This window comes from Thamnophis elegans, chromosome 15 (assembly GCF_009769535.1).
Source record: "Thamnophis elegans isolate rThaEle1 chromosome 15, rThaEle1.pri, whole genome shotgun sequence".
In the NCBI taxonomy this organism is placed as follows: Eukaryota; Metazoa; Chordata; class Lepidosauria; order Squamata; family Colubridae; genus Thamnophis; species Thamnophis elegans.
The window spans coordinates 26,846,190-26,871,649 of NC_045555.1; the positions used below are offsets into that span (position 1 = coordinate 26,846,190).

Here is a 25,460-nt window from a genome sequence, read left to right on the forward strand (position 1 = left end):
GTTGGCTTTTCCAGCAAGCCAGACTGGCCTGAACAAAACAAAATAAATTATTGATCACTGTTAATTTTAATTCGATTTTGTTTTTAAAAAAAATGTCATTGTCAATTTTAATTGGGTTTGGGATATTCTATTTAATTTTTTTAAACTTTTGTATTATGTGTTTCTTTTAATGTTGTATGCCGCCCTGAGTCCTTGGGAGAAGGGCGGCATATAAATCTAATAAACCTAACCTAACCTAACCAAATGACCAGTTGTCCGCAAGGAATATAAATCCTTCCATCCCCCACTATCCTGTCAGTGCTTAGTCATATCCCTAGTCAATCAAGGTAGGGGAAAAAACCTCTTAATTCATAAGAGCTGATTGATGGCATCTCTTTTGCATTGGTGTTTGCAGAAGAACAAACACAGGAGGTGACATCTGCCTCCGGATGTTATGATGGTTGTTAGATCATTTCTACTAAATATCTGTGGCAAGCTACCATTTTTGCACTTCACTGAAATAAATTTGAGGGTGGAATTCACTTCAATAGAGGCACAGGCATTAAATCAACACCGTTCCTCTTCCATTCTCTCTCCCTCTTTTCCTTTTTCAAAGACTCTACTCCAACATCAACCAAGTACTTTTTTTTCCTAATCGTATTTTTCCAACAGAGCAAGGCAACGTTTGAGTTTTTGCAAGCCATGCTATTTCCATGACAGCAGTCCAGAGATCAAAACCTCTTCTGTCTCTTCTCTTCTCGTCTCCTAAAGCAAAGCTGTGCACAGTTTAAAGTGGTGGAGCCTGGGCTGTCCAAAGGATTTACACACCCATTTGCAAAGGCATTCACAACAGAGGTGGTATCCAGCCTGTTCTGACAGGTTCTGGAGGATCAGTAGCGGAAATTTTGAGTAGTTCGGAGAACCGGCAAATAGCCAGGCTCTTGGGAAGCCTCGGTCAGAACAACTCCAGGAGAAAGACATCCCCCTCCTTTACCAAAGCAATTTCCTCCTTGTCATTTTCTGGGGAAGAAAAAGCCATATGCCATTCTCTACATTTTTATAGCAAATGTCCTCGGCAAGGCATCAGCCATGAAGAAGGACATGACTAGAAAGCTGCTGTTGGCATTTGATTTCACACTTCACAATGGTTCCTTATCCAGGGTAATCTACCTCTTTCTCCCCTTCCTGACAGGTAAGTCTTTTGCATTCAAAGGTGAGGACACAAGATTGGCAATGTGCTAAATGTGTCCCTTCAATACACTTTTGAAAGTTGGTAACTGGGCAGGAAATTGCAAGGTAAAGGAAGCTTCCGTACATTATCCTGGCATTTTGCTTCTCTCCCCTCCATTATTTTCAATGCAGTTCTTGTCAAGGAAAGGAAAGATGGATGATGTGAATCTGCCTAGCTATCCCATTCCTCCTTGTCAGCAGAAGAAAGGGGAGAAGCAGGACACAGGCTCCTTTCCAAAGGGACTTCATTGGCTAATTGAAATATAAATGATGGGAAAGACCTTGATCTTGCATGGCTGATCTGATTGTGCTGTTGCAGGAAGGCAGAGCTGATGATGTATCAGCCCATTTCCAGAATATCAAATCCATGGTCCCAAAGAGTTCGGTTGATGGCAACTTGATTCAGTTGGGTTGTAAGATCATCTGGCTCAAAGCTATGGAAGCTTTTCTGGTGGACCTTCAAAAATTGGAGGAAGACACTTTTAGAGAAGAGAAATGCAGAACTGGCCCTGAGCAGATCTCAACACCATGTTGAAAAAAGGCTACACATCCATTCTATCGATTCGGTGAACCGGTAGCTCCGACTCCCGCATGCCCCAATACAAACGTGAATGGGAGCAGGTGGTGGACACCATCATTCCCTCTACCCAAATAGCTGCCAAAGTGACCATCAGATGACAACGCCATGACTGATAAGACCAACCAGCAGGTGACCTAACCACGAGACTCAAAACCGAATTGCTAGCAGACCCCTGGTTCCAAAACAACCAACACATCTTAACAAAAAGAGATGACTTTGCATGGAAGGGGATGAAACTCTATGTCCCTGAATCCCTACGCATTGCAATTCTCCAGAGGAGTCACGACGCCAAACAAGCTGGGAGTGAACCAGTTCGCTCTGACTTTTAGCTGGGCCTGCCCGCCTGCCCCTGTGCTATGTTCACCTATATTCCCTTTTCTGAAGTCCAGCTGATAGGTGTGGCAGAATGCATTGCCACGCCTATCAGCTATTTTCGTTCTGCAGAAGGTGATTTCTCTGTAAACTGCACACACACACACACAGTGTGTGTCAGGTGTGCATGAAGCGAACCGGATGTTAAACCAGTAGGATCACACCCAGTGGGATTCAAGTAATTTAACAACCGGTTCTCTGCCCTAATGATTTCTTCCAACAACCAGTTTGTCAAACTGCTCAGAAAGTTAATGACCGGTTGTCCCAAAGTGGTGCGAACGGGTTGAATCCCATCACTGATCACACCCCTGTACACATCCACACTAACATTTATAAAATGCATAATATTTTCCCCATCATGAAATGAACATTATCAAGTTGCCAAAATCTTGCTGCTCAATGTCTTTACAAGTCAATGGAAGAGAGGGGCGGGAGTGTAAAGTAAGCCTTGTTTAAAATTCACTGCATTTGCATAGATCAAATTTTCTTGCCCAGTGACTGCATATGAAATCCCGCCAAGATATCACTGTTTTGACTGAGAACATTTCTCTTCTTTGTACAGGTAGCTAAATAAAACAATCTTTGCTTGGATTCTCTTGTTGCATTTTGGGCAAGAACAGTTTCACAATCTCCTTCTCTCAGGTTGAACCCTCACCTAAAAAAGAGTGATTCATTCTAAATATTTGAGGGTGCTCACTCTTTCTCCATTCTCTGCAGTTTCTTTTTCATTCCCAAAATCTTTTCTGTTTGTTTTGCCAGATTGACATCCAGAAAAAATCAATTTATCTGGTGCTGCAGGTGCCTGTTCCTGCGGAGTGTGTCCCCTTCAACCTACAAATCACAGGGAGAGAGGAAGAGCCTGATTTAATTAATGTTATTTGATTCTTCTGACAATGCAATTAAAACCCCAGGAGATTTTGCAGCGGCAGCTGCTACAAATGGGGTATAATAATGTCAAACTTAAGTGGTGCTCTGCGTCGCTGATGCACAGTAGAGACCCAGTTGTGATACGTACCTTGGGAGACAGCATGTAGGACAGCCCTTTGCTTTGGCAGCTTCCGATGTTCCCATGGTCCTGTAAATGAGAAGCGTGGGCTTTGAACAATGTGCACCGGAGTAGCACATACAGCTTTTCTCCTGGTGAAATGTGTGATGCTCACAGGTGGAAATCTTCAGCATGGTTTTACGGGACAACAACATTGCTTTAAAAGTTACAAGGCACTTGTTCCACTGGTATCAACAAGATGTCAGCTCCACCCTTCCATCCATGCATATGATAATGACCAGAGGTGGTATTTAGCCGGTTCGGACTGGTTTGCCCAAACTGGTAGTGGAAATTGCGGGTGGGCTGCCCACCCACCCTGGCTAAATGTTGTCCTATTTATGCACGTTTTTGAGGCTGGGCGCAGAAGGCTAGGTGCATATGTGGAAGGTGCACATGCACCCATGAAGGGGGCACACCTGAGGCAAACCAGTGGTAACAAAATGTGAAACCCACCACTGAAGTTTCCCATGGATGTGGAAAAGAGCCAAGGCATGGATGGCATTGCCATAAGAGCCGAGGTGGCGCAGTGGTTAGGGTGCAGTACTGCAGGCCACTTTAGTTGACTGTGATCTGCAGTTCAGCGGTTCAAATCTCACCGGCTCAAGGTCGACTCAGCCTTCCATCCTTCCGAGGTGGGTGAAATGAGGACCTGAAATGTGGGGGCAAGTTGCTGACTCAATTTGCTAAAAAATTTGTAAACCGCTTAGAGAGGGCTGAAAGCCCTATGAAGTGGTATATAAGTCTAATAAATAAATAAATCTAATAAATAAATAAATTGCTGTCTTACCTTTTCTTCCCTGCAGACACCACTGTACTAGTAGCCATTCTAGATGTGTATAAGTTATATGTTGCACAGAGTCACTTCATCAGTGAGATGGGAAGCATCTAGATTTAATAAATAAATAAAAGTAAAATGGGTTTCTTCCATATGTCCTGGAATAAAGGTAAATTAAATCCTTTTTAGTGGCTGGTTTTTATGGCAAACTGCTTGGCAATTTCTTAAGAAAGAAGTGACCCATAAACACTATAAACACAGAAATAATAATAAATAAATGTTGCTAGTTACTCAGACAGGTCGCTTCACATCTGTCATATGATATGTGGATAAATGAAAGCTATTTAAGCACACATGACTTCACGACTTTATTCAAGTCATAAACTGGTTTCTAACCCTTTGCCTGGGCTTTTTCTTCCAAACCTAAATAGGTGACAGAAGGACAGTTCATTGCCAGCCATACTTTGCATTCTTGGATTCAGTTTGGAGGAGGAGGAGGAGGAGGAGGAGGAGGAGGAGGAGGAGGAGGAGGAGGAGGTGGTGGTGGTGGTGGTGGTGGTGGTGGTGATGATGATGATGATGATGATGATGATATCCATTCAGTCATGTCCAACTCATAGTAATTCTGTGGGCCAGGTCCAGTGGCGGGATTCAAATAATTTAACAACCAGTTCTCTGCCCTAATGGTTTCTTCCAACAACCAGTTCACCAAACTGTTCAGAAAGTTAACAACCGGTTCTCCTGAAGTGGTGCGAGCTGGCTGAATCCCACCACTGGCCAAGTCTCTCCATATCTTTTGATCTTGTACTACTTAGCTTGGATATATAATGACCTAAGTTGTTATGAAGGTCAGGAATGGGCTTTGTGAATCAAATCCCTAGATTTGATCAACTCTGTAAGTACTTTTTAAAATAGAGTTCCTGCAGTGTTTGTCAACATCCATAATTTCTTATTGCTTCCTTATCAATGTTGAGATCATCCTCTACTAAGGACAGTCTCAACTTAGTACTAGAAGAATACTTCTAGTCCTTGTTCGAGGAATACAGACAGATTCCAGAAAGGGAGCATGTAGTTTTATGTTCTGAATTACATTTACTTTCTAGAACTGGACATAGCTAGTCCAGTGAAGAGAAGGACCAGGGTAGTCATGATAGCAGTCTTCTAATATTTGAGGGGCTGCCACAGAGAGGAGGCGGTCAAGCTATTTTCCAAAGCACCTGAAGGCCGGACAAGGAATAATAGGTGGAAACTGTTCAAGGAGAGATTTAATCTGGAAATAAGGAGAAATTTTCTGATAGTGAGAGCAATCAACCAACAGAACAGAAGTTGCCTTTGGAAGTTCTGGGAGCTTTTTCACTGGAAGCTTTCAAGAAGAGATTGGACTGTCATCTGTCAGAAATGGTGAAGGATTTCCTGCTTGGGCAGGCGGTTGGACTAGATGATCTACAATGTCCCTTCCAACTCTGATAATCTGTAACTGTATCTAACTATCAGTACCAATTTGGAGCACCTTGCTTGATTAGAACAGGTAGAGAATTTCATGCAAAAAGAAAAAGATTTTAGGTAACAGCACTACAAGACTTTAAGGCAGAACCAAGATACAACTAAATTATTGCTCTATTCCTAAACTGCAAATAAATGTTACTCCAATGTAACAATAGGATGCACATTTGTAGTTTTCTGGTGATTCCTCAAGGAATTTAAAAGATGTAAATACACATAATACGTCCATTTTTTTAGTGAAGTATTATATGTTTATTTGTACTTTTTGAATATTGCATAAACATCCATAAATATTACGGCTCCTTTGCATAATTCAGCTTCAAATGGTGGAATTTGTTACCATCAGCTGTAGTGATGGCCATCAATTTTAGACTATTTTGAAAGCAGACTGGTAAATTTCTGAGTGGGTCCATTTAGCCATCATAAATTTTGTGATTTAGGCTACTGTTTCAGGTCCATGTGAATCAACCCTGATTTGAGGCAACTTGGAGCTGCAAATTTGAAGGTCCTGATTTGATTTGAATTTCTGCTTTAAGACATGAGGGCAACACAATTTCATTTGGGTAATTTTGAGATTAGAGAGTTTTTTGTAAAGAAAGACTCATCTATTGTTTTATAATTTAAAAAGCAGCAAGATGCCACACAGCTGTTTTGTTTTTGGTAGAATTTAGTTAAAATCAAAAGAATGTTAGGGCAACATTCATGCTGAGTTTCAGCTGGGTTCTTCAGAGGTTTACTGCATTTTTTAATGTTTTAATGTTCTTACTGTATCTTATTTAATGCAAATTTATTTCTCAAGGACATGATTCTCTCTTGGTGTAAAATACCACCAATATATTAAAAAAAAAAACTACTACTGTAGGATTAAATTTAAGTATGAGAAGCCAAGGAAAAGATAGATCCCTGAAGAGATAATTATACAGTGAAAGAGAGGACATTCTCTCCCACATATTTTTGTCTTGTTCGTAACCGTCAGAGTAAGAACACCAATCTCCATCAGTGAGAATTTTTTTAGATGACAATGAAGAAGTCTGAAGCACACTTTAACTGAACGAGAATTGATAGAAGTAAAGGTCCACCCAACTAAATCAAAGTTCAACAAAGCATCTTTTGGCCACATTCAATGTAAGAGCATTAAATTATCTGGATCTGTTTCTCATCATGTCTATTCTGAGACATTCGATTCACAGAGCTGAAGGAAAAAATGCCAGCTATTGAAATGTCCAGGCTAGCAGGTAAATCTTATTATATTGATCATGGAATACTAAATTGCATTAACAGAAGGATACAACCAAGATCAAGTGCGTTACTAATACCACTGTATAAAGTCTAAGTAAGACCACACCTAGAATACTGCATCTAGTTTTGGTCACTACACCATAAAAAAGATGTTGAGACTCTAGAAAAAGTGCAGAGAAGAGCAACCAGGATGATTAGGGGACTGGAGGCTAAAACATTCCAATATTTGAGGGGCTGCCACAGAAAGGAAGGGCTCAAGCTATTTCCCAAAGCACCCAAAGGCCAGACGAGGAAGAATGGATGGAAACTGATCAAGGAGAGATTCAACCTAGAAACAAGGAGGAACTTTCTGATAGTGAGAACAATCAACCCATGGAACAGAAGTTGCCTTCAGAAGTTGTGGGAGCTTCATCACTTGAGACTTTCAAGAAGAGATTGGATTGCCATTTGTCAGAAATAAGGTAGAAATAAGATGACCTATAAGGTTCCTTCCAACTCTGTTAATCTGTTGAATAGAACTCCTGCGTGAGCAAGGGATTGGACTAGATAACCTCCAAGGTACCTTCCAACTCTTTTACTGTTTATTGATAATGATAAGTAGAGCAGCATCTTCCATTGAATCACACATATTACAGAATGGAGGACACTTCACGACTACTCTCTGCTCTTAGCATCTCTCTTTGATTGACATTAGGACCAGCCTTGTGGGGAAAAAAATAGCACATCCCAGGGGAAATCAGTCTGAGGAGACCTTGAGATAGGATGTCCTTATGAAAGATGAACACTAGAATTAGGAAAGGTTGACTGACTCTCTCAAGTGACTTCCTGCATCTTCAGGAGAACTCTTTTAGGCAGATGGGCTCATATGGAACTGTAAGAGCTACTATTGGAAGAGAGATTTCTACTTCACAAAGTAGCTCACACAATTCACACAAGCGCGCGCACACACACACACACACACACACACACACCAAGTCAAATGCATCCTTCTGGACTATTATTTCTCAACAGTTGTGATTACTAGACCTGGGCTTCAAAATCACCTGAAAAAAAGCAAATTCTGAGTTTTCTGTCTACTTCCCTGATGCTAACTCTGGATTTTTGGCAGCCCAGTCTCGCAGCTCTACAACAGCTATAGAATAGTGGGATTTTATTGGAGAAAATTTGGCATCCTGATCAGAAGTGGGATTCAGCAGGTTCTAACCAGTTCTGGAGAACCAGTAGCAAAATTTTTCAGTAGTTTGGAGAACTGGTAAATACCAACTCTGACTGGCACCGCTCCCATCTATTCTCTGCTTTCCGAGTCCCAGCTGATAGGGAGGAAATGGGGATTTTGCAGTAACCTTCCCCTGGAGTGGGGAGGGAATGGAGACTTTACAGTATCCTTCTCCTGCCATGCCTACAAGCCATGCCCACCAAGCCATGCCCATAAAACCGGTAGCAATTTTTTTGAATCCCACCACTGATCCTGATACTTTGTGTGACATCCAGGATTGCTGGTATATGTGAAAGTACCACAATGATATGGTTTGTGCCCAATGAAGGAAGTACCTCCCTATACTTCCTTCTTTTCCTCACTCTCAGCTTCAGCCACCTGTGTTACTACAGCTTAGGTGCTCAGCAACAGGCAGGCATCATCCTGACCCCAAGGAGTTACTCAGAATTAGTTGCAAGGTTTCCCTTTGGTGGTGCTGGATACTTATATTATCAGGCTGCTGCAGAGAGAGATTGCCTGTGGGCATCCCCACATGCTGTATGTGAGACAATTGACACTACCAACGTTTGCATTCAGCTGGGTGCCTTTTAATATAACTTATGACTATAGCCTTCATTTCTGAGAATTACCACGGGTTGATAGATGAGTCTATTCTGGCCGGCTATATTTAGTTTATTGCATGCACTGATGTTCTATTCATGGTTGAAAATAGTACAGTTCAATCACCAGAATTTGAGCATGAAATACGTACTTTTCTCCAATTGTTTTGCATTATGGAGCCATCGCTTACTCTTTTAGGCTTTTGTCACTTCTGGCATTTTGTCAACGACTGGCATTTGAACCTATTGAGCTCAGGCTGCACTTGTGAAAACTTTCTGATTTCTGTTGGGGCTGTTATGATCACTAAGAGAAATGTTCCTTTCCTTTTCAAAAATCTTTCTTGTTTAGGCATCTGGCTCATATCAAATTTGAAGATAACATAGACATCCTAGTGCACTGATGGTTAAACTTTTTGGTGCCAAGTGCCCCAATCCCCAAAATGCAACGCGAGGGCCCTGGCCATGTGCCCCACCCATGCGCATACACATGCATTCACCATGCATGCACCCCACCCATTGCATGCATCCCAGCCCCAATTTTGGCTTCCAGGTTGGTGCAGGAGGCTTTTCAGGGCCAAAATGGGTTGCGGGGGTGGGGTGTCACGATCTCTGCAGTTTCTCCCCAGCACATCCAGGCTCTCTTCTCCATTCCTGCCTCCTGTGCCTTCCCTGATCTCCTCTGTTTCTCCCCAGCATGCCCAGGCTTTCTCCTCCATTCCTGCCATGGAGAGGCACCTGCGAAGGGTGGAACTTGTGGAGATGGGGGAAGGCAGGGATGGCAGGAATGCAGGAGAAAGCTAGGGTGCGCTGGGGGAAAACTGCGGAGATCAGTGAAGGCCCCACCCCTGCACATGTGTGGCAGAGACCCAAAGACCAGCTGGCTGGCCGGCGGCGCATTCACATGCACAGTGAAGCTGGGTTGGGGCGGTGGCTGGTGTGCCTTCAGAGAGAGCTCTGTGTGCCACCTGTGGCACACGTGCCATAGGTTCGCCAACCCAGTCCCAGTGTTTCTCACAGTTTTGAGCAGGCTAAATAGCACAGAGGCAGTAAAATGGATTCAGGAGTCAAGTGAATCTCTCTCAAATTAAATGCACCTTAAAGCTGGCCAATTCAGTCATAAGTTCTCAGATGAGTGGCTGGTTGATTAGATGTTGCTGAGAAAGCAAGGGAATTGGGGTGGGGAGGAGTGAGGAATAAATTTGCTGTCTCTGCAGTGACATCACCATTGTGAAGTGTTCCCGGCTCTGTCAACAGTATTTCCTGCCCACCACTCATTTGGATCCAACTCATAGCTGCTTATAAGAATATCCATTATGCCATGTCCCTGGGCAATTTGAGGAAGGAGATGGTTTTCAGTCCAAAGATGCTGGCAAGGGACAACTAGCAGCTTCAGGGAAGCTCAGGAATTGACCCCAAAAAAGATATGCTATGGGCAGGACAAGATTGTGACACCCTTTCTTGAGGAGGAGTGACAGAATTTGGTGGTGGAGTCAAAAGAGCGATCAGCCTATAATCCCTACATAGCTACAAATGGACTAAGTTCAACTCCCCTTGAATTCCATGGACTCTTATCTAACTCCAAGAAGGTGCTAATTGTTAGTTGAGAAGATTCTTGTGCATAGGCAAGAATAGCAATAAATCAGTTTATCTGGACCTTCAGTTGTGGACTTGATCCTTTGCGCCTGACATCTCTCCTGTCAAAATAAACAAGCAACATCCTCTCCTGTTAGTGTATCCTTCTTGCAGTTTTCACCTCCATGTATCCAAAATCATTAGGACACCATAGTGGGGCCCATTTTCTATTGCTCTAATGTACATGAGAGTTGGCAGGAGTTCAGCCTTTGCTCATTCACCCAAGAAGGGATTGACTAGCCGAAAGCTGCAGATCCAACTATAAAGGTTGTGGCTAAGAGTAGTGTAGCATTCAAAAGGTAATATCTGAAGGCTCATGAGGCTAAACTCGCATTAGTTCAGTGGTCCTTAGCAAGAGATAATCTGGCAGTTCACATAGACAGAGAAGTGAGGTAGTGTGTCATAGCATTCCCTAAGATCATTTACTAAGCTTCTGGATGTCCTGTGATTTGACAGAAAATTCTTGGCTTATGACTCAACCTGCAAACTGCTATATTACAAGAGCTTTAATATAAAAGCCTTAAGAAGCTGCAAAGTCCTTTTTAACAACACCTCTGGGAGGACTTGATAAATACACACAACTGCATGCATTGTTGAAGTATTTCCCCCAAAACACCCCATAAGAGCCACTCAAGTCCTGTTGGATAGGAACAGCACAGAAATCTCAAATAAATTATTTGTACCCTTTTTCGTAAGCATTTGCACAGCTGCAAATGTGAAAGCCCTCAGCCCTTTGCATGCAAAATGATGCCCATTCTGATAGCTGAAAACATGGCATTGAAACACCACCAGGAATCTGGAGAACATCATTAGGGCTGTACTTAAAATAAGGCTAAATAAATTATGTCTCAATGATATTAGTTGCTAAGAAACAGCAGTGAGCTCTTTCAATCATGCCCAGTCTTTGTGAATCCCACGAGCATCTAATTGGCCTCTGCAAGAAGAGAATCCTGACCCAGATGTATCTTTGGACACATACAATAGTTCTCTACTCCAAACTACTGAGTACACCATTAAGGAGAAAAAAATTAAACCAGCCTTCGGTCTATAAGTGTGGATATAGATGTGGATAAAAGCAATACAGGATACCTATAGCAGCAACAATATCTTGACAACTTGCCTGAAGCTAACTCTTTTTTTCCCTTTCCTTTTCTTTTCTTTTCTTTTCTTTTCTTTTCTTTTCTTTCTTTCTTTTTTCTCTTTCTCTCTTTCTCTCTCTCTTTCTTCTCTCTCTCTTTCTTTCTTCTCTCTCTCTCTCTCTCTCTTTCTATCATCCAACCATCCATCCATCCATCTATATCTCAATCTCTTTATCTTCTCTATGTACTATTACTATAATCATTTTGGGAGTGCTGGAGCACTTCCGGGTTGAAAGAATTGAATGGTGACATCACTGTTATCTAGGGGATGCCCAATTAGGGATTCCTTTCATGTATCCATGATTGCCCAGTGAAGTGGCACACATTTATCTACTACTGGTTGCCCATTTTCAAACTGCTGGGACAGCAAGAGCTGCAGCATGTAACAGGAGCCCACCTGGTCTTCTCCATATCATCTATTTCTCTATCTCTGTCTATTCTACCATCTCTCTCTATCATTGATCTATTTATACCTTTTATCTATTTATCATCTATCTCTCGTGTCTCATCTATCTTCTTTCTTTCCTTCCTTCCTTCTTTCTTTCTTTCTTTCTTTCTTTCTTTCTTTCTTTCTTTCTTTCTTTCTTTCTTTCTTTCTTTCTTTCTTTCTTTCTTTCTTTCTCTGTGAGATGGGTGACCACCAGAGGTGGGTTCCTACCAGTTCGCACCTATTCGGTAGAACTGGTTCATCAAATCTACCGAACCGGTTAGAAGAGGTTCCACCAGTGGACCTGGAAAGCAGGCCACACCTACAGAAGAGGTTCCAAATTTTTTTGAAACCCACCACTGGTCCTTGGATATGATTATTCTACACTATCATGCTCATATTTATAAAACTCAGTGCCTCTGTGAAAGGTAAGGATGACTACTACGTTTATGGTGCAATCAGAACATTGCGTGTGTTGAAGTTGTTTTAACGCAAACCAAAGATGCCTTTTAAAAAACAAGTTTACATCATATTCTTATGCATGCCAGTGCTGTGTGTGAGATGATTTAAGGTGGTTCTGACAAGTGTCGTCGGCATCTTCATATCCGGTCACATAGGCGGCAAGCCACTCCCATCCGGTCACATGGGTGGCAAGCCACTCCCACAAAGGAGGCCACACCCACAGAGTAAGTTCGAACAATTTTGAAACCCACCACAGGTGACCACCAAGAAAAATCAGATCTATAGGCTGGTACAATTGTCAAGAAGACAAGTACCACTATTTTTGTATTGCTGTACACCCGAATAATTCCCTTTTAGACCTGAAATATTATCTTCTTATAATCAAGAAGGACATAATAACAAAATCAAGTGCATGAGAAGCCTTCATTAATGGTAAAAAGTCTGGATGCCAAATACAGTTAGTGTCTAAGTGGAAAAATAATGCTTAGTCTTGAGCAATGCTGCTGCAGGGTTACTACATTCTGCCTTGATTTACCATATTTGATAGCTGGCACCCTTGTATTTAGCAATTGATTGTGAGTTTCATTACAGATTAATGTTTCTAATTAGCTGAATATTTGCACAGCTCCATGACCTTAATAGTGGCATGGAAGAATTAGCAATCTATCAGTAAGAGAAGAGCAAATGTTGCCAGAAATGTCTGCAAAATCCTTACCGTTGTAAAATACGATCTGAGAATCCAGAGTGTTATGCCCCGCTCACTTCTCCGTGCACCCTGTGGGCTCTTCTCTGCACAGATTTTTGAACTCCAAATGTTTTACACACCCTGTTATAGAGGGAGGAAAAATACTTCACTGGGCAAAGCTATATTTCCAGCCCTGTGTTGGAAATAGTTGAGGCTGTGTAGATTTAAGATGGAGACAGCGTTTGCAACAAGAGCTTGTCTTCCACAGCATATGACTCTCTGTTAATGAATAGCTCTCCACATGCAACAGTGGTGAGTTTCTTTCTCCAGCTGCCTCTGACCTTTTGTCTTTCCAAGTTACTTTGCAAATCTTACTCAGCAGTACATTAACATAGCAGAAGAATAATATTATGTCCTGCCCAGTATTATTACCTTCTGTTTCTAATTTGGCCTGAAGCAAAATTATGCATATGACCCACTCACCATTCTCTGAAGGCATCTCAGCAGGAACTTCAGTCTTAAGATGATGATCTAAGCTCAAACATCTCAAAGACATAGATCTTTCTACGGCAGATTGGGTACCCTTGGGGATGTCTTAGCAAGGAATAAAAAGTTTCTTTGGCTTTGTTTGATGACCCTCTCTTCTTTTACTATTGTTTATGGGAAAATTACTTTTTGGCTGATAAAATTGTCGGAGTGAGTACATTTTTTAGGCAGGAACCATGATTGAGGATGTGGGGAAATAATCAGTTTGATTTATAGAAGGGGTGGAAGGAAGAAGACTGTGAATTTGCATTCTGGAGGCTACTAATATCTATCACAGTGATTTTCAGGCATCCTAAGTTGTTGAAGATCAATTCAGTGTCAGACCTGCAGCCATATTTTCTTTTGGGTCTTTGGCCTGCCACACTTTCTATTATTCTGCTATGCATTTCCTATTGTGAGAAAATGGAAGGGGGGATTGTATGAAGATAGATGATATGTAGCCAAAACAAATTCTTTCTAGAAACCCAAGGTCATCTTTTGTCTCTGCACCTCTGCACCTGACCAGAATTGGATAGGTGGAACTTCCAGCATGACAGTGGGAGATTGGACCATGTGATGGATTTGTGAGTGTGGGGGCAAGATCTTGAACTTTCACCTGGGTGGGAAAGCTGGGAAGCTTTCAGATTCGGGTTTTCCCAGATGTGCCAACATGGCTCTCTTAATAAATTGGAACTTTGAGCAATATTTTGCCTTGGACTCTAATTTACTTTTGGATGCTATTTGTAACCCTGACATTCAGGCTATATGCCATTTAAAATAATAGGAAGGAAAATGTATTTGGTACCTAAAAGTAGCTACCGCAGATGATGAGGATTGATATCACAAACCATCATGCCAGGAGGAACATGTTGAGAGATCCATGACAGTCTCTCAGATTTTCACCATGTTCCAATCATCACCCTTTCTACTACTGCCCCTCAAAAAGAATGTGAGGATGATTTTTCAACCATGACTTCTGCTGGCTCAGCAATGTTGGGGACAAGGGGTTAACAAGCCAGTTTTAGAACAGAGATTAAAATGTCATGCACTACATTGGACAACTGAACTGAAGCAAATGAGAAACTGTTTTTTTTAGCAGCTTTCTTAGCAAGAGACAATCTGGAGTTGGGAAAGAAGGAAGATGTTTTTTCCTCCTGGCATGGATGCAATCATGTAAAATGCAGATGATTTTTCATCTCAAATTCATGTGTTGAATGACCTGAAAGAGATACCCTCGTGTAACCAAAGAAAAATAGTGTGTGAGCCTCCTCTTCATTCATTGAAAGGCTAATGGTGCAACTAGTGCCTTCTTACATGCCTGCAAGCCATCTTTTCTTTTTGGACTTCAGGCTTGTCACACTTTCTATTGTAGGAAAATAGGAGGGGGGATTAAATGGAATTAGGTGATATGTAGCTATAATAACATTCTTCTTAGAAAGCCAAGGTAATCTTTTTCTCTGCACCTGGCCAGATCTGGATGGGAGGAATCTGTCTTCGTGGCAGTGAAAGATTGGACCATGTGATGAACTTGTGGGTGTTGGGGCAGGATCTTGAACTTTCAACTGGGTGGGGAAAACCAGGAAGCTTTCAGATTTGGGTTTTCCCAGATGTGCCAACATGGCTCTTTTAATAAATTGCAACTTTGAGGAATTTCTAGCCTTGGAGTGTTATAGTTTGAGGATGTTCTTTGGAACCCTGACAACCTCATGCTTAGAACTTTGAGACATGAGAAGATTAAATGAAATCAATCCTTATATATTTTGATAACTTAACCTACATCTTTGCTACTTTTGACTGTTCAATGCAAAGAAACTTAGACATTTCATTTAAGAATGCATTTTTGAGAGGTTGTAGAAAATGTAAGAATATAGAGAATGGTACTGGCCAGGAAATGTATCTTCAAGTATACATTTAGCTATATTTTTATACTGAATTTTGAATGCATGTACAAATGACAGAAAAAGGAAGCATGAATGAATGTATGAAAAAGTGGCATAGCCTTGAGGTTTGTTCATTATTATTTCTGTTTTTCACTGCATACATGAGCAGAGTCAACATACAGGAGATCGGGGGAGAGCTGATTATTGGGGTTTAGGAAATCGCAATAACGTTTTCACTCTCAATCTACGGTTGACAAGGCGACTGCATAAAAAGTCCGTTTGTGATGCCCAAGGAAGACAAGTGAAGATTAACTGAAGGATTCTGCAGTTGTCCTTAAAGACAACCTGGTCTTTAGTTGGAGCAAATGCACGTTCATAGCAGTCCTTGAAGGAAATGTCAAAAATTGGGTCTAGTGGATGTTCACATTTCAGCTGATGAGAACAGATGAAGACATCAGAACGGAGTAGGCTGGAAGGGACTTTGGAGGTCTAAAAGGGCCCATTGTTCAAATCTGTCAAGATCCTGAGCTTGTCTTTTGGGGTGTTGGTATTCCTGCCAGCTTAGAGTCATCTGCAAATTTGATGAGTTCCCTTCTATTCCCTCATCTAAGTCATTTATGAAGAAATTGAAGAGTACTGAGCCTAAGACAGACCCTTGTGTTACTCCTGTCAGGCCTGTAGACATCTTTTCTTTTGGATATTTGGCTCTGCCACACTTTCTATTATTCTACTATGCATTTTCTATTGTGGGAAAATGGAAGGGGGGATTGTACGGTGTTAGAGGATATGTAGCCATAACAAATTCTTTCTAGAAAGCCAAGGTCACCTGGCTGGAACTGGATGGGTGGAACTAGACTTGTGGGTGTGGGGGGCAAGATCTTGAACTTTCAACTGGGTGGGGAAACTGACAGTTCTTTGCGCATGTGTGAGGAAGATGACTGCTTTCGCTCGGGTGTGAAGAACAAACAACCTAGCTGATAACCCGAGTTCTGTTGTAATTTGATGCCGGAGGAGTTAAGCCTGGAAAGAAGAACTTGAGAGGAGCAGGGAACGGTGATTATTAACGACAGCCCCAGACAGAGCAGCTGTTTGGAGTAGCAAGACTGCGAATGGACTTCCCCCCCCCCTCGGAGGCAATACAGACGACTTGCAGATTAACCAGGTTTGGAGGAAGGAAGGCACCTGGAGTTCCTGAGCTGACTGAGGAGGGGTTGTCTTACTGAGAGACTGCTTTGCTGAAGGGCTGAGAGGGGAACATTGAGAGGAAGATGCTGGCTCTATTGGCACTTTAACATTACTTTAACAAGCACATTACCATCATTTACTAAGCATTAAGCACCTAACATCACTTAAGTCAGAGTTGGAAGGCTTAAACTTAATGCTCATCTGCGAGACTAAGATGGCAGACTTTTCATCCTGAACTCAAGTGCCCCCATAGCCCCTTCCAGACGCCCTCCCCCCCTCCCTCCTCCTCCCTCTGCAACTCAGCCCTTGTATTAACTTTATCATCATTTTCTTCAGAACCCTGTTTGGGTGGATTTTTCCCTTGGTGGACTGAAGAGTTTTTTCTACTGCCTGTTATTGACAGTGGGGAGCCTCAGTTTAATCTCCCCCGTCGGCCATTTGGCCCTGTCCAGCTGGGCCTCTAAACATCTGGCGTAGTGAGGACTCCCGGTTTCACATTACTTTCTTAGACATTTGGGACTTTTTTTCGCTTTACTAGAGGGGGGGAAACGTTATCCTCCCCCTCGGTATACCATCTGTGGATTGTGGCTGGATGGGGGAGACACTCCCCCATATATCCTATTTGGACTGCAGCTGGATTCCAGTTATTCTAACCACCCCGAATGCTGAGAGCCAGTTACGTTACCTGAACTTGCACTTTAGCAACTGCGCAATTTATCTTTTCTTCTCTTTTCTTTCTTCTTTTCTTCTTTCTTTTGTATGGGATATGCATGGGATATGTATGTGATTGAGTGAATGTTCCCACTTTTTTACTACTTATCACTGTTGTATTTTTTGTGTTTTTAATTACTACGTGGGGATTGCCTGGGTGAGTGAATGAGTATGTATGATTCGGAGGACCTGCCGGGGAATGCGGGGGGCACTAGGGTGGCTGGGGGGACCAGAGACACGGGAGAGGGCCGGAGCATTATGGTCGTAACAGGGAGGGGCAGATATGGCGGGGACTTTAGGGCTGGCCATTACCGGGGAAGGAGGGTTCGCTACGTTACAGAGATCCCTCCTTCCGGCCCTATGAGTCCCACTCCGAGGCCAGATGGCACGAGTAATCAGGACCCTGGCCTCAGGCTGCTGTCGCTAAATGCCAGGTCTGTGGTTCACAAGGCTCCTCTCGTCCGGGACTTAATTTTAGACGAGAGGGCAGACCTGGCATGTATTACTGAAACCTGGCTGGGCCCGGAGGGAGGAGTCCCCCTCGTAGAGATGTGCCCAGAAGGATTTCAGGTGCTGCACCAGCCGAGAGCCCAGGGAAGGGGTGGGGGTGTGGCTATCGTTATCCGGGAGTCGTTAGCACCTCGTAGGATCCCTGCTCCGGAGCTTGTCGGGTGTGAGTCTCTGCTGGTAAAGTTGGACCTCAAGGGTCAAGTGGGTCTGCTGTTAACGTACCTGCCTCCCAACAGCGTTGCAGCAGCCCTCCCCTCGCTCCTCGAGTCGGTAGCCGAGCTAGCAATTGAGTTCCCTAGACTTATGGTCTTGGGGGACTTCAATTTGCCTTCGCTCGGTGAACACTCTGATGGAGCGCAGGAGTTCATGGCTTCCATGACGGCCATGGGCTTGACCCAGGTAATTCGGGGCCCAACTCACTCAGCGGGTCACATGCTCGACCTCGTATTTCTCTCGGAGCAGTGGACTTGTGATCTTGGTCTGAGGGGTAATGAGATCATACCCTGTCGTGGTCAGACCACTGCCTACTGAGGCTCGACTTTCGGAGACCAAACCCCCACTGTAGGGAGGAGGAACCGACCAGGTGGTTCCGCCCCAGGCGACTTATGGAGCCTCTGAGGTTCCAGACGGAGCTTGGGGTTATTCCTGATACTCTCGCCCACAGTCCGGTGGAGACTCTGGTTGCTGCCTGGCACTCGGCAGCATCGGAGACCCTTGACAGGATTGCGCCACTACAGCCCCTCCGAGGCGGCAGATCCCGGAGGCCTCCTTGGTTCACCGAGGAGCTCCGGGAGATGAAGCGCCGGAGGAGACGCCTAGAGCACCTATGGAGGTCCGATAAATCCGAATCGAACCGAGCAATCCTAACAACCAGCACCAAGGAGTACATCAGGGCACTTAGGGCAGCAAAAAGATCTCACATTGCCACCTTGGTTGCGTCCGCTGAGTCCCGCCCAGCCATCCTGTTTAGGATAACCCGTTCCCTCCTAAATAGGAGGGATACGGGGGAACCCTTGCAGAGTAGAGCTGAGGATTATGCCCAATTCTTAGCTGACAAAATTGCTCGGTTTCGGTCGGATTTGGACTCCATCCCTGCAGTTCCAGGCACAAGAGGATGAATTGGTAGACCACCTCTGGGTTGAGTTTCAGGATGTTGCCCCTGGGGATGTGGACAAGGCCATGAGAGCTGTGAGTGCCTCCACCTGTGTACTGGACCCGTGTCCCTCATGGCTGGTTGCTAACAGCAGTGAGGTGACACGAGGCTGGATCCAGGCGGTTGTTACCGCCTCTCTTCGGGAGGGGCACTTCCCAGCCGCACTTAAAGCGGCGGTGGTGAGACACCTCCTGAAGAAGCCATCCTTGGATCCAGCTGTCCTTAACAACTACCGTCCAGTCTCCAACCTCCCTTTTGTTGGGAAGGTTGTCGAGAAGGTGGTGGCCTTCCAGCTTCAACGGTCCTTGGAGGAAGCAAGCTATCTCGACCCCTTCCAGTCAGGCTTCAGACCCGGTTACAGCACAGAAACCGCTTTGGTCGCATTGACCGATGATCTTTGGAGAGCCAGAGATGGAGGCCATGCCTCCATCCTGGTTCTCCTCGACCTCTCGGCGGCTTTCGATACCATCGACCGTGGTATCCTTCTGCGACGACTGTGGGAGGTGGGGGTGGGAGGCACTGTGTTACGGTGGTTCTCCTCCTACCTCTCGGACAGGTCGCAGTCGGTGTTAGTGGGGGGGCAGATGATCGACCCCTAGGCCCCTAACTATGGGGTGCCGCAGGGTTCGGTCTTATCCCCCCTACTATTTAACATCTACATGAAACCGCTGGGTGAGATCATTCGGAGGCACGGGATAAGATACCATCAATACGCGGATGATACTCAGTTGTATCTGTCCGCCCCGTGCCAACTCAATGAAGCGGTGGACGTGATGAACCGGGTCTTGAGGGCCGTTATGGACTGGATGAGGGCTAACAAGCTTGTACTCAACCCGGAGAAGACCGAGTGGCTGTTGTGTTTTCCTCCCAATAATTCGATCAGTGTTCCATCGCTCAGGCTGGGGGGGTCAAATTTTATACCCCTCAGAGAGGGTTCGCAACTTGGGAGTCCTCCTGGATCCACAGCTGACTTTTGACCACCATCTGACGGCTGTGACCAGGGGGGCATTTGCCCAGGTTCGCCTGGTGCGCCAGTTGCGACCCTACCTGAACTGGGAGGCCCTCACAACAGTCACTCGGGCCCTTGTGACCTCTAGGCTGGAATACTGCAATGTGCTCTACATGGGGCTGCCCTTGAAGAGCATCCGGCGACTTCAGCTAGTCCAGAACGCAGCCGCGCAAGTGATTGTGGGTGCACCTCGGTTCACCCACATAACACCTATCCTCCGCGAGCTGCGCTGGCTACCTGTTGATCTCCGGGTGCGCTTCAAGGTGCTACTTGTCACTCATAAAGCCCTTCATGGTAGTGGGTCTGCGTACTTGAGAGACCGCCTCCTGCCAATTACCTCCCTGCGACCAATTAGATCACATAGATTAGGCCTCCTCCGAGTTCCATCTGCCAGTCATGCCGACTGGCAACTACACGGAGGAGAGCCTCTCAGTAGTAGCTCCGACCCTTTGGAACGATCTCCCCATGGAGATTCGTACCCCTCACCACCGTCCAGACCTTCCGCACAGCCCTTAAGACCTGGCTAGCCCGTCAGGCCTGGGACAAAGATAACTGGTCCCCACCCGAATGATGAATGAATGTTGCTTACTATTTACTTCTATGTATTGTTTGTGTCTATTGTCTGTATACCCATCCCCTCATTTTATGTAAGCCGCCCTGAAGTCCCTCAGGGAAAAAGGGCGGCCTATAAGTATTAATAAATACTCAAATACTCAAAGTCTTTAGATTCAAGTTTTCCCAGATGTGCCAACATGGCTCTCTTAATAAATTGGAACTTTGAGCAATACTTTGCCTTGGACTCTGATTTACTTTTGGATGCTGTTTGGAACCCTGACATTCAGCTATATGCTGATTTAAAATAATAGGAAGGAGAATGTATTTGGTACCTAAAAGTAGTTACTGCAGATGATGAGGATTGATATCACAACCATCATGCCAGGAGGAGCTAAGGGTCATATAGTGGAGGCTGGGATCACAGTAGTATTTTGTCTTTCTTCCTATTCTCTTCCTATGGAAAAAAAATCCAACAATCTAAAGACATGTCAGTCATACAATAGAGTTTCATAGAGTTTATGTAGACTTAAGAATGGAAATAATTAGCTGGGCTGGAGAAGAGAAGAGCAAATATATTATTGTGCGGCATACCTGCGTTGCTGATTCACTGAAAGGAACACTTCTCTGCAAGACCCTGTTAATTAGGATTAAACCCTGGGAAAGAAAATGTGAGAGAAAAATTGTTTCACAAAAAGATCAAAATGTACACAACCAGTTCCTGACTGCAAAGATGGATCCAATCCAAGAACAAGAATGTTTTTTCTAGAACATAAAAGCTTGTGATTAAGTCAAGATTATGAGTTCAAAATTATTAACAGATTAACAGAAGTGGAAGGGGACCTTATAGGTTCATCTAGTCCAACCCCCCCTCAAGCAGGAGACCCATGATGGCGACCTATGGCACACAGGTGGCACACAGAGCCATTTCTGAGAGCATGCGAGGAGTTGCCCTATCATCTCCAGCGAACATGCGCGTGCTGGCCATCTGATTTATAGCCTTGATTTTCGGCTGTTTTTTGCCCTCCGGAGGCTTCCATGAAGCCTCCAGAGGGCGAAAAACAGCCCAACGGGCAACCCAGAAGTCCATTCCTGAACTTCTGGTTTCTGTGTTGAGCCATTTTTCACCCTCCCCATGCTCCTAGACAGCCTCTGGAGCCTGGGGAGGGTGAAAAACAGACATACCAGGCCCACTGGAAGTTGGAAAATGGGCCCTTTCTGGCCTCCAGAGGGCCACCGGAGGGCCTTGGGGGGTGTGGGACAAGGGAGGCCTTTTTCACCCTCCCCAGGCTTCAAGAAAGTTGTGTGCACATGAGTGCGGTAGCGGAGGGAGGGGGGCATCACACAAACATGCATAAGAGGCATGGCATGGGGGGGCATTAAATTATGGGGTGGGCACGCGAGTGTGCCTGATAGTGTTCATGTGCTTTTGGCACTCAAGGCGAAAAAAGGTCTACCATCGCTGCCCACACCATTTTTTGACAGATGGCAGTTCAGTCTCTTCTTGAAAGCTTCCAGTGATGAACCTCTCACAATGAGTATGATTGTGTGGCTCTTGGCCACACAGCAGCCAGATGTTTAGGCTAGACTTAGCATTTTTGTCTTGTTGTTTGATGGGTGTCTTTATCGTTATGTGCACACAATGTGAAATTATAGCTGCCATTAAAAAAACAACAACCCCTACATGTTTGCCCACACCTGAGCACATTTCTATTGAGTTTGTATAGGATGAATCCCATTACTAAAATGATGCACGCTATCTAGTATTCATATTCTATTTTCTCTAGGGAAGTGAATCTCATCACTTTTACACACTGCTTATCTGTAAATATGGATCCAATTAATTGTACATCACTTGCTTGTTATGAGTGAAGTGTAATTGTGCATGTACCTTCTCAGTTTACGAGCGCAGCCAGTGGTGCTATATTTTTATTTGAAAATTATGACATTAATTTTGCAGAGATAGCCCAGGGGGTTTGAAAGCTTGGGGAAAATGTGATTATCCTCTCCTATCAAAATGTAATTTCAGACTGACTCTATACATAGATAACATTCCTCGATGATAGCCAGGAAAGACCAAATAAGAGAGACTATTTCTAGTATTTGCATGCTGTATTTGAAAACAAAGTCCTCTCCCTCAAAGCACCTTATCTACTGATTAAAAATCATACAGCACAAGGTATCCGTGTGCCCAATTGGCATGGAGAGAAATAAGAAAATTAATCTGATCTCACAATCCTCTCCTTTACCTATCCCAAGTTCACTAATTCAATGTTCCACCTTTGATCTCTATATATAAAACTGGCTGTGTGTGTGTGTGTGTCCAGCATAACTCTAGAACGCCTTGAGCAATTTCAACCAAACTTGGTACACAGATGACGTACTCTCTGGAAACAATACTGTGGGGGTAAGGCACCCTAAAATCCCTTGGGTTGTTGTTGTTGTTGTTTGTGTGTGTGTGGTGTGTGGTGTGTGTGTCCGTGTGTGTGTTTCAATTCTGGAAAGCCTGGGATGCTGAAATAAAAAGGACTGAATTATATCTATAGTGTCAAGTCACAGTACTTTTAACAGTGAATAGTGTGCATTTTAGATTCAAATTCTGTTAAGATACAGCCTGTTGTGCCTTAAAATGGCTTCTACTGTACAGCACAGTGGAGTTCTCATGGTAACGGATTCGCAGTACTCCACAAGGGGGCTCCCTCTAATACAGGATTGGGATAAATACATACCTGGGCTGCGTCAGGTTATCAGTTAGTTTTAAATAATATAATGAGACAATCTGCCCCCTCATCTTCATGCAATGAACAAGTAATCCTTGATTTACAATGGTTGATTTAGTGACCATTCAAAGTTACGATAGCACTGATAAAAGTGACTTATGACCTTTTTTTTACAGATATAATCATTGCAGCATCCCCCATAGCCACATGATCAAAATTCAGACACTTGACAACTGATTCATATTTATGATGGTTGCAGTGTCCTGGGGTCACATGATCCCATTTTGCAACCTTCTGACAAGCAAAGTCAATGGGGAAATTCAAAATCACTTAACAACCTGATTACTAACTAATTCACTGCACTGATTCACTCAATAACTGTGGCAAGAAAGGACATAAATGGGGCAAAACTCACTAAACAATAGTCTCACTTAACAACTGAAATTTTGGGCTCAATTGTGGTCATAAGTCAAGGACTACCTGTACCTGTTCTATAGATATATAAATAATTCACTTTTCGGACCACTCATTTTTTCCCCCTTGGCCCTTCTAAATTGAGGCAACAAACCATAAAAGACAACAGATGAAAATTTGACTGATTATGGTCTATTAATACCACTTTACTCACTTAATCCAGGCCCTGATAAAATCTTAGTGGAACACAAAGTGAGGATTTGGGACTTAGATATTCTGTCAATCAGAATCTCAAATATATTAAAAGTGCATCAGCTGTCTGCAAAGAGTATAAATCCTTCCATTCTCTACCATCCAGTCAGACCTGAAGAAGCTTCTTGGATGAAAAGCAAAACATCTTCAAAGAAAAACAAGGACGTCCAGTTTGCCTCTTGAATAAGGCCATCTTTGGGTCAATATCATTGAGTTGGCTTTTGAAGTCCAATATTGGAAAATTCAGTAGTGTTTTTGTTCTTCAAGTTGTTATTGCTATTAGTGGGCTGAGATTTTCCACCCCTCAATATAAAATTACACAAAGCAAGATACAGAACAACACACACACACACACACACACACAAACACACACACACATACACACACACACAGTCTCGGTATCCTTCTGCTTGTCTTGCCCTCTCTGTGAATTTTAAGATAAATAAATGTTCTATCTCATCAGAAAATCAGATATTATCTGTGTTGTTGTGTAGTTCACGCCAACATGATACATTTAATCTGGCTTTAGGCTCTTTGCTAGTCTAGAAATTATTTCCAGGTAATGGATATCAATTTTTTTAATGACCTAAAAAGCATACCTACAACCTAAAAACTTTTTTCTTATGAACTCATAACAGCACAAACTCATAACTATAAGACTGGAAGGCCTTTCCAGCTACGAAGGACATATTTTTAAGACAAACTTGTGACCTATTTCAAGAATTTTTAAAAAAACAAACGCATTTCCAAGACATTCAGCCTTTTCTTTCCAAACTTAATTAACACCCCAATGAACACAATTTGACCATTCCAGATTTTATTTTTCTCTCCCTGACTATCTTGATTAAGACTGGCATCATTTTATTGCCAAGACTGTTATTGCTTTACTTATCCTAGAAATGTGTAGCTGTGTGGATCCAGTATGTAATTATAATATTAAATCTACTTGTTGATGACTGAAAAACATTGCTAAATTTGAGTTACAGAGAGAGCATCCTCAAACTGGTGAAAAAGAAGAGGGGGAAGGGAAGGGGAAGGAGGTCCATAATATGTAATGCATTGATTATAATTGTAAGCTTGAATCACTTACCATCTTATAAGACATAGAAGTGGTCATAAATACTTTAAAAAGTTTGTCAAGTTAAATGTTTTAGTATGTAAGCCACTTTCTGCTGCAGCAGCTTAATCCTCTATCAACTTCATAAATCAAATGCTAATTAATTAGTCCTTATAGGATCAGGTTGCATATTGTTTAACGTTAATCACAATTAATTATAAGGAACGTGGTGGATGCAGGGGGAAAATCTATTAAGTACAGAAGGAACATGGTGGAGAGATGGAATACATCTGTCAGGAAAGGAATGACAGCCATGTGTGCACAGAGCGAGATTAATATACCTGAAAGCAGAAAATGTTTTTCCTTAATCTAAATAAAGTTGATCTGTGTAAAGAATAAAAGAGTCATGTATTCCTGTTTTTTTTCCCCTCTTGAGACTGTCTTGACTGCAAGTAATTATATGGACATGTCTATCCAGTCTTTGAGGAAACATTCTAGCAGTTATTTGCAATGACTCCTTCCCATGGCAGGGAGAGAATGCTGACTCAGGGTCACCCAGCTGACTTTCTTGCTTAAGTGATGACTACAACCACCCTCATATACAGATTA

General features: G+C 43.3%; 1 long non-coding RNA gene across 3 annotated transcripts; it reads right to left on the reverse strand.

Annotated features, from left to right (window-relative positions):
* Positions 1–230: 230 nt before the first annotated feature.
* LOC116518546 lies at positions 231–13,143 on the reverse strand. 3 transcript variants are annotated; one of them, XR_004256565.1, is made up of 5 exons: positions 12,914–13,143; positions 3,994–4,091; positions 3,177–3,236; positions 2,859–2,992; positions 231–1,666 (listed from the first exon to the last, which is right to left on the reverse strand). It is a non-coding gene; the product is annotated as an uncharacterized LOC116518546 (long non-coding RNA). The 3 variants fall into 3 exon arrangements; XR_004256564.1 differs by having other exon boundaries at positions 2,817–2,992; XR_004256563.1 differs by lacking the exon at positions 231–1,666 and having other exon boundaries at positions 2,407–2,992.
* Positions 13,144–25,460: the final 12,317 nt, after the last annotated feature.